At 43.7% G+C, this 13,799-nt stretch overlaps 1 protein-coding gene across 2 annotated transcripts in view; it reads left to right on the forward strand.

Moving 5' to 3' along the window:
• Window positions 1-12,798: 12,798 nt before the first annotated feature.
• The window catches only part of TNNT1 (troponin T1, slow skeletal type), an 85,214-nt gene continuing 84,213 nt past the window's right edge, over window positions 12,799-13,799 (forward strand). For both annotated transcript variants that reach the window (XM_056543281.1, XM_056543288.1), the window contains exon 1: window positions 12,799-13,021. The gene's annotated coding sequence lies outside the window, so the exon portion shown is untranslated. The remainder of the gene's footprint in view (window positions 13,022-13,799) is intronic.

Raw genomic sequence — 13,799 nt, forward strand, 5'->3', positions numbered from 1 at the left:
CGCCCGGAGTGGAGAAGAGGACCCCCGGAAAAGAAGGACAGCCCGGACCAGTTCACCCTCCACCCGGAATGCCGCCAGACACTACAGGAAGGATGGATGTCCCGAACCACCCTCCCCGGACGGTCCCTGCACAACTGGGAAGGTGAGTCAGGGTTCTGGGATGGACAGGGGTCTGTATAATATACTATACCTACAGTAGGCCCTCCAGCTGTTGCAAAACTACAACTCCCAGCATGCCCGGACAGCCATTGGCGGGTGCGGCACGGCGGGGGGAGCGGTGGTGATGATAGGTCTCAGGACCCCCGGACAGGAAGGGGGAGAGAAGCGGGTGGCAGCGGCGGCCTATGGCACCGCAAAAGCCACTGCAGTGCATTGATTTAAAGCGCCTGCTTTAAATCAATGATCTGCAGCGGTGTCGCGGGGGGATAAATAGCCGATAACTTATACCCGAATATCGGTATAAGTTATCGGCTATCGGCCCTAACCTCCCCAGATTATCGGTATCGGCCCTAAAAAACCGATATCGGTCGATCCCTAAAAGGTATATAATCCTGATCGGGATAGAGCGACTCTAATGTATGTGATAGGCAGGGGCCATAGTGTAGAAATAAATATATGTAGTATGTAACAGAGTAAGAGAAAATAAATAGCGCTATGTCTGTGTCTATGTGAAAAGTGTCACAAGTGTAGCAATATGACAGAAATAGAGAAAAGACAAGTGTAATATATACAGCATACTGGTATGAGATCGCTGGCAATGGTAGAGTCGTTTAAAAAGAGAAACATATTTTTAAGACACATGAAACAGAATTCACTAAATATTTTCAATATATTCATTCAGGTCAACTGGTACTCACCGTTACCATTCTATTGTGAGCATCTAAAGTCTTCTTTATTGGTCCACTATCTGTTGGTCCAGCTTGGTACGCTGCGATTACCAGTAAGTGTTGCCATGGGATCTTTTCCTACACCGGCAGCCTTTTACATTACCCTCCCCACTCCATTCATTGTTATGTACATCACGTTACTCTACTCCCCATTCATAAAACACTGCCGTCACTACGCTGGAGTAGTCACATTTCGCTGATGCCAGTTTGCACATTTTATTATAATTTGCAACTTGAATATAGAGCAACTGTCACCACAGAGCAGCATAATTCACCCTTATTGCTATTTATTGATTATTGTTATTGACCCAAAGCAATTTGCTTACTAACTGTCCAGAAGAATCCCAGTGGATTCACATCCGGGTTACATTATACAACCAATTTTTCTTCTTATATAATTCTTCTTATATAATTCCTTTTTAAACAACCTGCATTTTTACAATTTTTTATATGTATGTTTATTTAATGAGATTTTTATTACATTTACGCTTAATGATTTTAAATTAATATGTTTTTAAATGTGCATGTACTGTGTTGGCAGTCTGTGATTTGGCAGTCTTTTTTAAATATAAATAGAAGCCGTCTCCATGACACATTATACATCTGCAATTGATGAAGGGTAAGATTGTACCCGAAACGCGTCTTGCCAATAGATGTACATGCAGACTACTTTCTTTACAATAAAGTACAGCTCTGCTAGTTCATCGAGTCATCATTTTATTTTATTTTGTAATTTACTTTACTTTATGCTGTATGGGATAGTGCCCCTGCTTGGAGATCTTTTTCCCTTTCTGCTGATCTAAACAGGACTCCATCTACTTACCTGTCCTCGGGGCACCAGAGTCGGTGACTGGCTGAAGAGGCCGTTACTTGCACTGATCCAGGAAGGTGGGGGTCGGAGCGCGCTGAGGACAGGTAAGTAGACGGGCCTGCATACAGGAGATCGCAGGGGTTCCAACAGTCATATTCATCGTGATCAGACACTTTTCCGCTACCTTGTGGATAGGGGATATAGTTCCCCAGACTACCCCTTTAAAGTGTACTCTAGTTACAGTAATTATTATAAGCTTTGTTGTGTAAGGGTTCTTTCACATTGCTGTCAGGCTGTGTTATACAGAGCTCTGTGGACAAGTCCTTAGGAATGACGGGGTTAAAGGGGTACTCTGCCCCTAGATATCTTATCCCGGGGGCCCCGCAGGTGGGACCCCCACAATCTCAGTGCAGCACCCGGCATTCGTTTAGAACGTTGGGTGCAGGTGACATCATGCCACAATTCCTCAATGCAAGTCTATAGGAGGAAGCCACACCCCCTCCCATAGACTTGCATTGAGGGGGCGTGGCATGATGTCACAAGGGACATGATTACCCCCACCACCCGTCATGACCCCTGCCACCCGCTCCAAGCGTTCAGAACAAAATGTTCAGAATGCTGGGGCAGCGGAGTACCCCTTTAAGCGAAGAAGAAAAATAGCGCATGCTCTATTTTATTTCTCTGCTTAAAAGGGTATATTAACTGGCTCCGGAAAGTTAAACAGATTTGTAAATTACTTCTATTAAAAAATCTTAATCCTTCCAATAGTTATTAGCTTCTGAAGTTGAGTTGCTGTTTTCTGTCTAACTGCTTTCTGATGACTCACGTCCCAGGAGCTGTCCAGCTCCTATGGGGATATTTTCCCATCATGCACAGCTCCCGGGACATGACATCATCATTGAGCAGTTAGACAGAAAACTTCAGAAGTTAATCACTATTGGAAGGATTAAGATTTTTTAATAGAAGTAATATACAAATCTGTTTAACTTTCCGGAGCCAGTTGATGTATATAAAAAAAAGTTTTTTTGCCTGGAATACCCCTTTAACTCCGATAAATTACCGGATCCCGGACGGACCCTATTCAAGTCAATGGGATCTGTTGGGACCCGGTGGTGAACCGGTAGAGTCCGTTGTGCTCTGACCCGTTTTTGGCACAAAAAAAGAGCCGAACAGGTCCTTAACGGGACTGAGCACAATAGCAATGTGAACTTAGCCTAACTGAATATATGGATGTCTATGCTGCTGGAAAGAATGGGAAAGTATTGCAGATTATGGGAAATAATTACCATACATTACTAAAAGAATACTTTAAAGACTCTATGGGGGAGATTTATTAAAACCTGTCCAGAGGAAAAGTTGCCCAGTTGCCCATAGCAACCAATCAGATCACTTCTTTAATTTTGCAGAAACCTTGTTAAAAATGAAAGAAGCGATCTGATTGGTTGATATGGGCAACTGGGTAACTTTTCCTCTGGACAGGTTTTGATAAATCTCCCCCTATATCTTTGCAATTACAATAATTTGCCTCTATCATTATATCCCCATAGTGGTGATGCTGAATTAAATATTCCTTCATGTAAAATAGGCCCATGCGAATAGTGGACTTACTCACTTAGCATTGCCGCACTATAGTATGCACCATGACATTTTGGATTGAAATGTTCTATATATCTGACAAAACAATGAACCCTTCATGCCTTGTGAATGACTCCCACCCAATAAGCTTCCCTGATGTGCGATTGTATTGGAAAGACTTATAGCCTGCGCCAGGTGTGGGTAAGTGAAGCTAAGCTCTATGGATTGAAATAATCCTCCGACATTGTCAGAATCCACCCTAGAAGCTAAATTTATCCTCCCGACGGCAGCTGCAGAGAGTCTAGTTACAGGCCCATCTTGGTGGTTTTTAGACAATGTTACTTGACAGAACCTTTCACCCTTCGGGGGCTATAACAATGGCAGCATAATGGGCAGATATAATGGTTGTTACATTGTTATTGGATTCCTTTCCCGGTAAGAGGGACTTCTTGAAAGAGATTGTAAATTACTGATGACCCTTCACCTTAGTTTGCAATGAAGGATCAGCAAAGTGTTAAGTAAAATCATTTTCCGTCGTTCTATTTTCATTACAGTAAATAATACTCATAGAGTCACTGGACAATGTGCGTTGGATCCTACAGAATTCTGCTCATTAGAGAAATGCATGGTGACCAATACTGCTGTATGGATATTGGCAGCATCACTAACAATACAATTAGAATTGACTTTTCTGTAACTATCCTTTATGTATACAATGTAGATTTGTGGTCAATATAAATCAAGGATTATATACTTTTGTACCCTCTGGTGTTCTGATTCCAACACTTTTATTCATTTGTTTCTACCCCTCCCTTGTTCCCAAGATTTAGGGATTTTACTATTTGGGTCACTATCTGCACTTTACCTTGAGTAGTCAGATGGGCAAAACATTTTTTTTTTCAAAAAGGGACATGAATAAGGCTTAGGGGGTGTAGGCCAGATTCACACCTCCTTTCAATACCCTCCCCCCCTACATTAATATGTTGTAAGTTAAAGGGGTGCTCCAGTGGAAAATAAATGTTTTCAAATCAACAGGTGCCAGGAAGTTAAACAGATTTGTAAATTACTGTATTTTTAGCCGTATAAGACGCACTTTTTCTTCCCCAAAACTGGGGGCGAAAAGTTGGTGCGTCTTATATGGCGAATACACCCCTATCGCGGCGGTCCCTGCGGCCATCAACGGCAAGGAACCGCGACTAATACAGGACATCACCGATCGCGGTGATGCCCTGTATTAACCCTTCAGACGCGGCTATCAAAGCCGACCGCCACGTCTGAAGGGAAAGTGACACTAACCCGGCTGTTCAGTCGGATTTCCCCGCGGCGGTCCCGAACAGCCCGACTGAATAGCCGGGTTAGTGCTTACAGGACACCGGGAGGGACCTTTCCTGCCTCCTCGGTGTCTTCTCCGTTCAGGGATCCGTACGTGCGTCAGCGTGCGTAATGACGTGATTGTGGCGATGGAGAGCGAGGATACCCGGCCAGCAGCAGAGACGTTCCGGAGCGAAGGGGACACGGCGACAGTGATGGAGCGACATCCAGGGCAGCGGTGACGGGTCCGGAGCGGCGGGGACACGTGAGTATTACCTCCTATGTAGTGGTCTTCAATCTGCAGACTTCCAGATGTTGCAAAACTACAACTCCCAGCATGCCCGGACAGCCAACGGCTTTTGCACCTATAAATTGGGTGCGTCTTATACGGTACTTCTATTTAAAAATATTAACCTTTCCAGTACTTTTCAGCTGCTGTATGAAAAAAGTTGTGTAGTTCTTTCCAGTCTGATCACAGTGCTCTCTGCTGACACCTCTGTCCGTGTCAGGAACTGTTCAGAGCAGGAGAAGTTTGCTATAGGAATTTGCGCCTACTCTGGACAGTTCCTGACATGGACAGAGGTGTCAGTAGAGAGCATTCCACCCCTATAACCTGTGCAGCAATGCTGTCAGCATTTATACGTCTATTTTTCAAAGACAACCTCTGGATATGATGCTGAGCATGTGCATTTAACTTCTTTGGTCGATCATGGCAAGGCCTGTTCTGAGTGGACCTTGTCCTATGTATGGTCTTACCCACCATGCTGCTGCTCAGTTTCAGGGTCTTGGCAATCTTTTTATAGCCTGAGCCATCTTTATGTAGGGCAACCATTCTTTTTTTCAGATCCTCAGAGAGTTTTTTGCCATAAGATGCCATGTTGACCTTCCAGTGACAAGTATTAGGCCAAATTCCACAAAGCAGAATTTTCGAGCGGAATCCAGCTGAAAAATTCAGATAACCCCATTAATTTCAATGGGATTCTGCTGCATCATGCACACAGCAGAATTTCCACAGTGGAAACATCTGCCACGGAAAACCTGATTCTGGTCTTTACAGAAAGAATTCACATGTCAATTGTTTCTCTGGAATCCACTTGGAAATGCATTGCTGTCTATTAAAATGGCGCATTTCCAAGGGGTCCTAGCACTGGTGCCCGCTGTTTGCAAAATGTAATGTGCAGACATTCAAGAAAATTTCCGCTGTGTGAACAAAGTGTGAGTGTGAGAGCAATAACACCACATTTTAGACACCTGCTCCCCACTCCCCACACCAGAGACCTTGTAACACTAACAAGTCACATGACACCATGGAGGGAAAATGGCTTATTGGGCCCAATTTTGACATTTCCACTTAGTGGTGTACTCACTTTTGTTACCAAAGTTTAGACAATAATGTCTGTGTGTTGGGTTATTTTGAGGGGACACAACATTAAACAACATTATACAGGCTGTGCACCACTACTTTACATTGTAGCAGAGTGTCATTTCTTCAGTGTTTTTACATAAAAAAATATTTACAAAAATGTGAGGAGTGGACTCACTTATGTCAGATACTGCACATTGAGCCAGATCGGTACATCACATGATGTGTTACCAGCACTGGCAGCACTTATTGTCATCTTTACATGTACTCTCTTTCCACAATCACTCAAGACATAATTAAAACTCCAATGGTTGTATATGACATCTTATGTTCATCTACCTACATCAGGGGTCCTCAAACTTTTTAAACAGGGGGCCAGTTCACTGTCCCTCAGACCGTTGAAGGGCCAGATTCAACATTAGGTTGCCAGTATAGATTCTTCCACATTAGGTTGTAGTTCCCCCACATTAGGTTGGCAGTATAGTTCCCCCACATTAGGTTGGCAGTATAGATTCCTCCACATTAGCTTGTAGTTCCCCCACATTAGGTTGGCAGTATAGATTCCTCCACATTAGGTGCAGTATAGTTCCCCCACATTAGGTTGGCAGTATAGTTCCCCCACATTAGGTTGGCAGTATAGATTCCTCCACATTAGGTTGTAGTTCCCCCACATTAGGTTGGCAGTATAGATTCCTCCACATTAGGTTGTAGTTCCCTCACATTAGGTTGGCAGTATAGTTCCCCCCACATTAGGTTGGCAGTATAGTTCCCCCCACATTAGGTGCTGTATAGTTCCCCCACATTAGGTTGGCAGTATAGTTCCCCCCACATTAGGTTGGCAGTATAATTCCCCACATTAGGTGCAGTATAGTTCCCCCACATTAGGTGCAGTATAGTTCCCCCACATTAGGTTGGCAGTATAGCTCCCACCAAATTAGGTTGGCAGTATAGTTCCCCCTACATTTAGTTGGCAGTATAGTTCCCTCACATTAGGTGCAGTATAGTTCCCCCACATTAGGTTGGCAGTATAGTTCCCCCCACATTAGGTTGGCAGTATAGTTCCCCCACATTAGGTGCAGTATAGTTCCCCCACATTAGGTGCAGTATAGTTCCCCCACATTAGGTTGGCAGTATAGTTCCCCCTCCCCCATTAGGTTGGCAGTATAGTTCCCTCAAAATTAGGTGCAGTATAGTTCCCCCACATTAGGTTGGAAGTATAGTTCCCCCCACATTAGGTTGGCAGTATAGTTCCCTCACATTAGGTTGGCAGTATAGTTCCCCACATTAGGTGCAGTATAGTTCCCCCACATTAGGTGCAGTATAGTTCCCCCACATTAGGTGCAGTATAGTTCCCCACATTAGGTGCAGTATAGTTCCCCCACATTAGGTTGGCAGTATAGTTCCCCCACATTAGGTTGGCAGTATAGTTCCCCCACATTAGGTGCAGTATAGTTCCCCACATTAGGTGCAGTATAGTTCCCCACATTAGGTGCAGTATAGTTCCCCACATTAGGTGCAGTATAGTTCTCCACATTAGGTGCAGTATTGTTCTCCACATTAGGTGCAGTATAGTTCCCCACATTAGGTGCATTATAGTTCCCCACATTAGGTGCAGTATAGTTCACCCACATTAGGTGCAGTATAGTTCCCCACATTAGGTGCAGTATAGTTCCACACATTAGGTGCAGTATAGTTCCCCCACATTAGATGCAGTATAGTTCCCCCACATTAGGTGCAGTATAGTTCCCCCACATTATGTTGGCAGTATAGTTCCCCCCACATTAGGTTGGCAGTATAGTTCCCTCACATTATGTGCAGTATAGTTCCCCCACATTAGGTTGGAAGTATAGTTCCCCCCACATTAGATGCAGTACAGTTCCCCCACATTAGGTGCAGTATAGTTCCCCCACATTAGGTGCAGTATAGTTCCCACACATTAGGTTGGCAGTATAGTTCCCCCCACATTAGGTTGGCAGTATAGTTCCCTCACATTAGGTGCAGTATAGTTCCCGCACATTAGGTTGGCAGTATAGTTCCCCCACATTAGGTGCAGTATAGTTCCCCACATTCGGTGCAGTATAGTTCCCCACATTAGGCACAGTATAGTTCCCCACATTAGGTGCAGTATAGTTCCCCACATTAGGTGCAGTATAGTTCCCCACATTAGGTGCAGTATAGTTCTCCACATTAGGTGCAGTATAGTTCCCCACATTAGGTGCAGTATAGTTCCCCACATTAGGTGCAGTATAGTTCCCCCACATTAGGTTGGAAGTATAGTTCCCCCCACATTAGATGCAGTATAGTTCCCCCACATTAGGTGCAGTATAGTTCCCCCACATTAGGTGCAGTATAGTTCCCCCACATTAGGTTGGCAGTATAGTTCCCCCCACATTAGGTTGGCAGTATATTTCCTCACATTAGATGCAGTATAGTTCCCCCACATTAGGTTGGCAGTATAGTTCCCCCACATTAGGTTGGCAGTATAGTTCCCCCACATTAGGTGCAGTATAGTTCCCCACATTAGGTGCAGTATAGTTCCCCACATTAGGTGCAGTATAGTTCCCCACATTAGGTGCAGTATAGTTCCCCACATTAGGTGCAGTATAGTTCTCCACATTAGGTGCAGTATTGTTCTCCACATTAGGTGCAGTATAGTTCCCCACATTAGGTGCAGTATAGTTCCCCACATTAGGTGCAGTATAGTTCCCCACATTAGGTGCAGTACAGTTCCCCCACATTAGGTGCAGTATAGTTGCCCCACATTAGGTACAGTATAGTTCCCCCACATTAGGTGCAGTATATTTCCCCACATTAGGTGCAGTATAGTTCCCCCACATTAGGTGCAGTATGTTCCCCCACAGACATACAGCCTCCAGCCATACAGTCTATGGCTGGAGGCTGTATGCCTGTGTACTGTGCCACTTCAGTGCTCCGTCCACCACCGGTCTGGCCATAGCAGTAAATCCCGGGACCGGAGGAGCGGTGGTCGGAGCACTGAAGCTGACGTGCCACTGGTAACACTTACCAAGCTGGCCAGTGCACGTCCTGCTCGCTGCTCCGCTCCTCCGCGCTCCATTGCTATGGGCGCACACACGGGACGCCAGTGACGTCCCTTCGTGAGCTACCTCCCTGCGGCCCCTATGTTTTTAAAGTAAACGCGGGGCCACAGAGAGGTAACCGGGACATCATTTTGTCCTAAAAACATCTTTCGGGACACAGGGATGTCCTTAGGCAGCAGCAGGCGGGCCGGGAGAGGAATATTAAATGAAAACATTATAAATTGTTCCGTTTAGACAGCCTAACCACATAGCATCTATTAATATCCAATGATGGCACTGTCCACTGTGACTATGGAGTGATCAAATATTTTAGGACCTCATCCAGACTATTCACATACTAAAGAGATTGGCGAATTGATCCCAAATTTTCCACTTATCTGGGGAGATGTATCCAAAACCAGTTCGAAGAAAAAGCTTACCAGTTGCCCATAGCAACCAATCAGGGAGCACTTTTTCTCTGCACAGGTTTTGATAAATCTTCCCCATAGAATTTTGTGAAATTACCAAAAATCAGCCTTAGGCTAGGACTCCACTGAGATTTTTGCCCTGCGATTTTTGTGGCATAAAAACGCCAGAAAAACTGCCACAGTTTTTCCCTGCGTTTTGGCGTTTTTTTTTGCGTTTTTTTTATAAAATTGTTGGGTACCAAAAAAAAAAAAAAAGGATGCAGTAGGGATGTAAAAATGTATGTAAATAAATGTTTATTTTTTATAACAACATTTAACTTGTTAAACTTTTTTTTTTTATACATTTTTTATGTAGTACTACTACTCCCAGCAATGAACACACTGTTCCATGCTGGGAGTAGTAGTACCTGTACTATAAACATATTGCTCCGGGTGTCAGTCTGACACCCGATGCAATCGTCCATAATATAGCAGAGATGGAGCGTCTCTGTACAGCGCTCACATCTCTGCTCTGTACTCTGAGTGATGTTCTATTCATATTTTCCGGCCAGAGCTGTGATTGGCCGGATGGTTGCAGCCAATCACAGCTCTGAGGAAAATATGAATGGCCGGCCCAGAGTACAGTACAGAGCAGGGATGCGAGCGCTGTATACAGCCGCTCCATCTCTGCTATAGACAGTATGATTGCGGCGGGTGTCAGTAGTGACACCCGCTGTGATGTGTCCTTAACTGCAGGTACTCCTACTCCCAACATGGAGCACACTCTGCTCCATGCTGGGAGCTGTAGTACCTGCATTAATAGACAGATCGCAGCGAGTGTAATTTCTGACACCTGCTGCGATCTGTCTATTAATGCAGGTACTACAGCTCCCAGCATGGAGCAGAGTGTACTCCATGTTGGGAGTAGTAGTAGGAAAGATCACAGCGGGTATCACTCCTGACACCCGCTGTGATCCTCCTGTATAATGTATAGATGCGGCCGGCCGCTCTTCTCTGGTCCCCTGCACTGCCGTATATATACACCAATTCCTAGAGCTGTGATAGGCTGGAACCATCTGGCCAATCACAGCTCTCTGCGGGAAATATGAATATGTGTATATATACGGCAGTGCAGGGGACCATAGAAGAGCATCTGGCCGCATCTATACATTATACAGGATCGCAACAGGTGATCTGTCTATTAGTACAGGTACTACTACTCCCATCATGGAACAGTGTGTTCCATGCTGGGAGTAGTAGTACAACCTAAAAAATGTAAAAAAAAAATAAAAAAGTGAAAAACACACACTACATTTTTATTATTGTCGGCTACATTTTTAGTGCTTTTCCCGCCCACATAAATTGATCCCAGTTTAAAAATTAATAAACATTTCGTAAAAAAAAGATAAATTTCGTTAGGTACAATTTTTTCCATCACTACTGTATCTTTTTTACAATTTTTTTTTTAATGGTACCCTATGAAATTTTAATAAAAAAGGTATCTCCATCACTTTTTTGGATCGCTAAAGTCCAAAAAAGAATAAAAACGCCACAATTTCAGGGCAAAAAATGCCAAACTAGGTTGTCGGGCGTTTAAAAATTCCAGCCTCTGAGCCCGAAATTGCTTAAAAACGCCAAAGGATTAAAAAAAAATGGCAAACTGAAAAACAGCAAGTGAATCTGGCATTTTGCAGTTAACTATTGACTTGCAGCTAACATCTGGACGCAGGGTTTTTTTCACTGAAAAAAACGCTGTGCGGCAAAATTGGCGTTTTTGATGGCGTTTTTGCAAAAAAAAAACTCAGTGGAGTTCCAGCCTTAGGGTAAGTTCACACTGCAGAATCTCCGGCCAGAAAATTTCCGCCCGGAGATTCTGAGTGTGGCCTGAATCAGTCGGCACGAGGACTGCGCGGACACTGCAGTCTCCAATATACTGCAATGTGTTCCGCGAGTATTTCCGCCTGAAGAATGAGCAACGCCATTCTTCAGGTGGATATTTTCAAGTGGATTTTCCTTTCACAAATTCCGCTTCACAAATTCTGAAGTGTGAATTTGTGAACGGAAACACATTCACTATACTGTACATTATAGTAAGCAGAATTTCTGCCTGCAATTTCAAAGCGGAATTGCAGGCGGAATTTCCGTAGTGTGAACCTAGCCTTAGGGTCTATTCACACGGAAGAATTTCTGCTTGCGGAATTCCACCTCAAATTAAAGCCCATAGACTTCTATGGAATTCCGCACTTCCATTCGCACTTCTGAATTTCTGCTTGCGGAATTCCGCAAGCGGAAATTCAGAAGTGTGAATGGGAGCGCAGAATATGGGCTATGGGCAGTCTATGGGCTTTAATTTAAGGAGGAATTCTGCAAGTGGAATTCCGCAAGAGAAAATTCTGCCGTGTGAATAGATCCTAAGGCTAGGTTCACACTGCGGAATCTCCGGGCAGAAAATAGACTGCAATGTGTTCTGCGAGTATTTCTGCCTGAAGAATGAGCAACGCCATTCTTCAGTTGTGATGAGCGACATTGCCCATATTCGAATTCACGAATATTCGCGAATATGTGAATATTCGCATAATCGCCTATTCAAGGAAGAAAATTGTGAGGGGGGTGGGCAACTTTACTATTGGTTGCTAGGGATGTTGTTGATAACTTCTGACAAGTGTATTTGCATCATTCTAATTGGCCCAAAAGTGAAAAGAAGGAATATGCAAATATTCACTTATGCGAATATTTGCAATTTCGAATATATAGCGAATATATTAGCAATATTTGCAAATTAGCGAATTTGCGATATTCGCGATAAAAATTCGAAATGCGAATATTCACGACCAACACTATTCTTCAGGCGGAAATTTCCAATCGAATTCTCCATTCACAAATTCCGCTTCACAAATTCCGTAGTGTGAAATTGTGAACGGAAACCCATTCACTACACTATACATTTTAGCAAGCAGAATTTCTGCCTCCAATTTCAAAGCGGAATTGAAGGCGGAAATTCCGTAGTGTGAACCCAGCCTAAGGCTCGGTTCAGACTACTGAATCTCCAGACGGAAAATTTCCATCTAGAGATTCCAAGTGCGGCCAGCGCCAACTGAATCAGTCGGCGCTAGGACCGCGTGGACATTGCAGTCCCAAATAGACTGCAATGTGTTCCGCGAGTATATTCACCTGAAGAATGAGCACAACACCATTCTTCAGGCGGACATTTGAAAGCAAATTTTCCGTTCACAAATTCCGTTTCAAAAATTCCAAAGTGTGAATTGGTAAACGGAAAATCCATTCACTAGCATAAAACATTTTAGTAAGCAGAATTTCTGCCTGCAATTCCGTAGTCTGGACCTAGCCTTAGGATTCTATGTGTGCTCTGCTGTAATATACAAGTTTGGTTGCACATAACTAGTTATTTTGAGATGCCAGGCTCTGCAGCATTAATGTGTGATTTCTCAAATAGCATCTTTCCATATATTGATGTCCGGATCTCTCTCACCCAATACAATGCGACTGATGTAAAACTGTGGTGTCCAGTTTCTCAGACTAAATCCTGGCTCCTCTGAGGACAGAGAACTGATATCAGAGGGCCCTTGCTGTCCGTAAATCACTTCCACCACCGCGTAGAAGCTGCAGAGGTAAGTTCCATAGCCTTAGGAAAGTCCTCCTTTAAGTTACTAACTTTTTTCTTTTTTATATTGGTTGCAGGTGTTTAGTATATTATCTATAATGTCTTATTTATTGGAATATTGTGTTCCACAGTTTTATATTTTTTTCTCAAAGTAACATACATAATCTGTTTATACACAATGGTGGAGATTTATCAAAACCTGTCCAGAGGAAAAGTTGCCCAGTTGCCCATAGCAACCAATCACATCGCTTCTTTCATTTTTCACAGGCCTTTTTCAACATGAAACAAGCGATCTGATTGGTTGCTATGGGCAACTCAGCAACTTTTCCTCTGGACAGGTTTTGATAAATCTCCCCCAATAAGTAAAGGAGTAGCCTGTAGAGATGAGCGAACTTACGGTAAATTTGATTCGTCACGAACTTCTCGGCTCGGCAGTTGATGCCTTATCCTGCATAAATTAGTTCAGCTTTCAGGTGCTCCGGTGGGCTGGAAAAGGTGGGTACAGTCCTAGGAAAGAGTCTCCTAGGACTGTATCCACCTTTTCCAGCCCACCGGAGCACCTGAAAGCTGAACTCATTTATGCAGGAAAAGTCATCAACTGCCGAGCCGAGAAGTTCGTGACGAATCGAATTTACTGTAAGTTCGCTCATCACTAGTAAGCTGCTTTATAAGGAAGACTTTAATTACTCAGCTTTTTTGTCACACTGATATACTAATATGCACAGTATTGTATTGTGTTTATGTCAAAAAATGCCAATTTGTAGAGAGTGGGTTGTTACAGACCA

This window comes from Hyla sarda, chromosome 10 (genome assembly GCF_029499605.1).
Source record: "Hyla sarda isolate aHylSar1 chromosome 10, aHylSar1.hap1, whole genome shotgun sequence".
NCBI lineage: Eukaryota > Metazoa > Chordata > Amphibia > Anura > Hylidae > Hyla > Hyla sarda.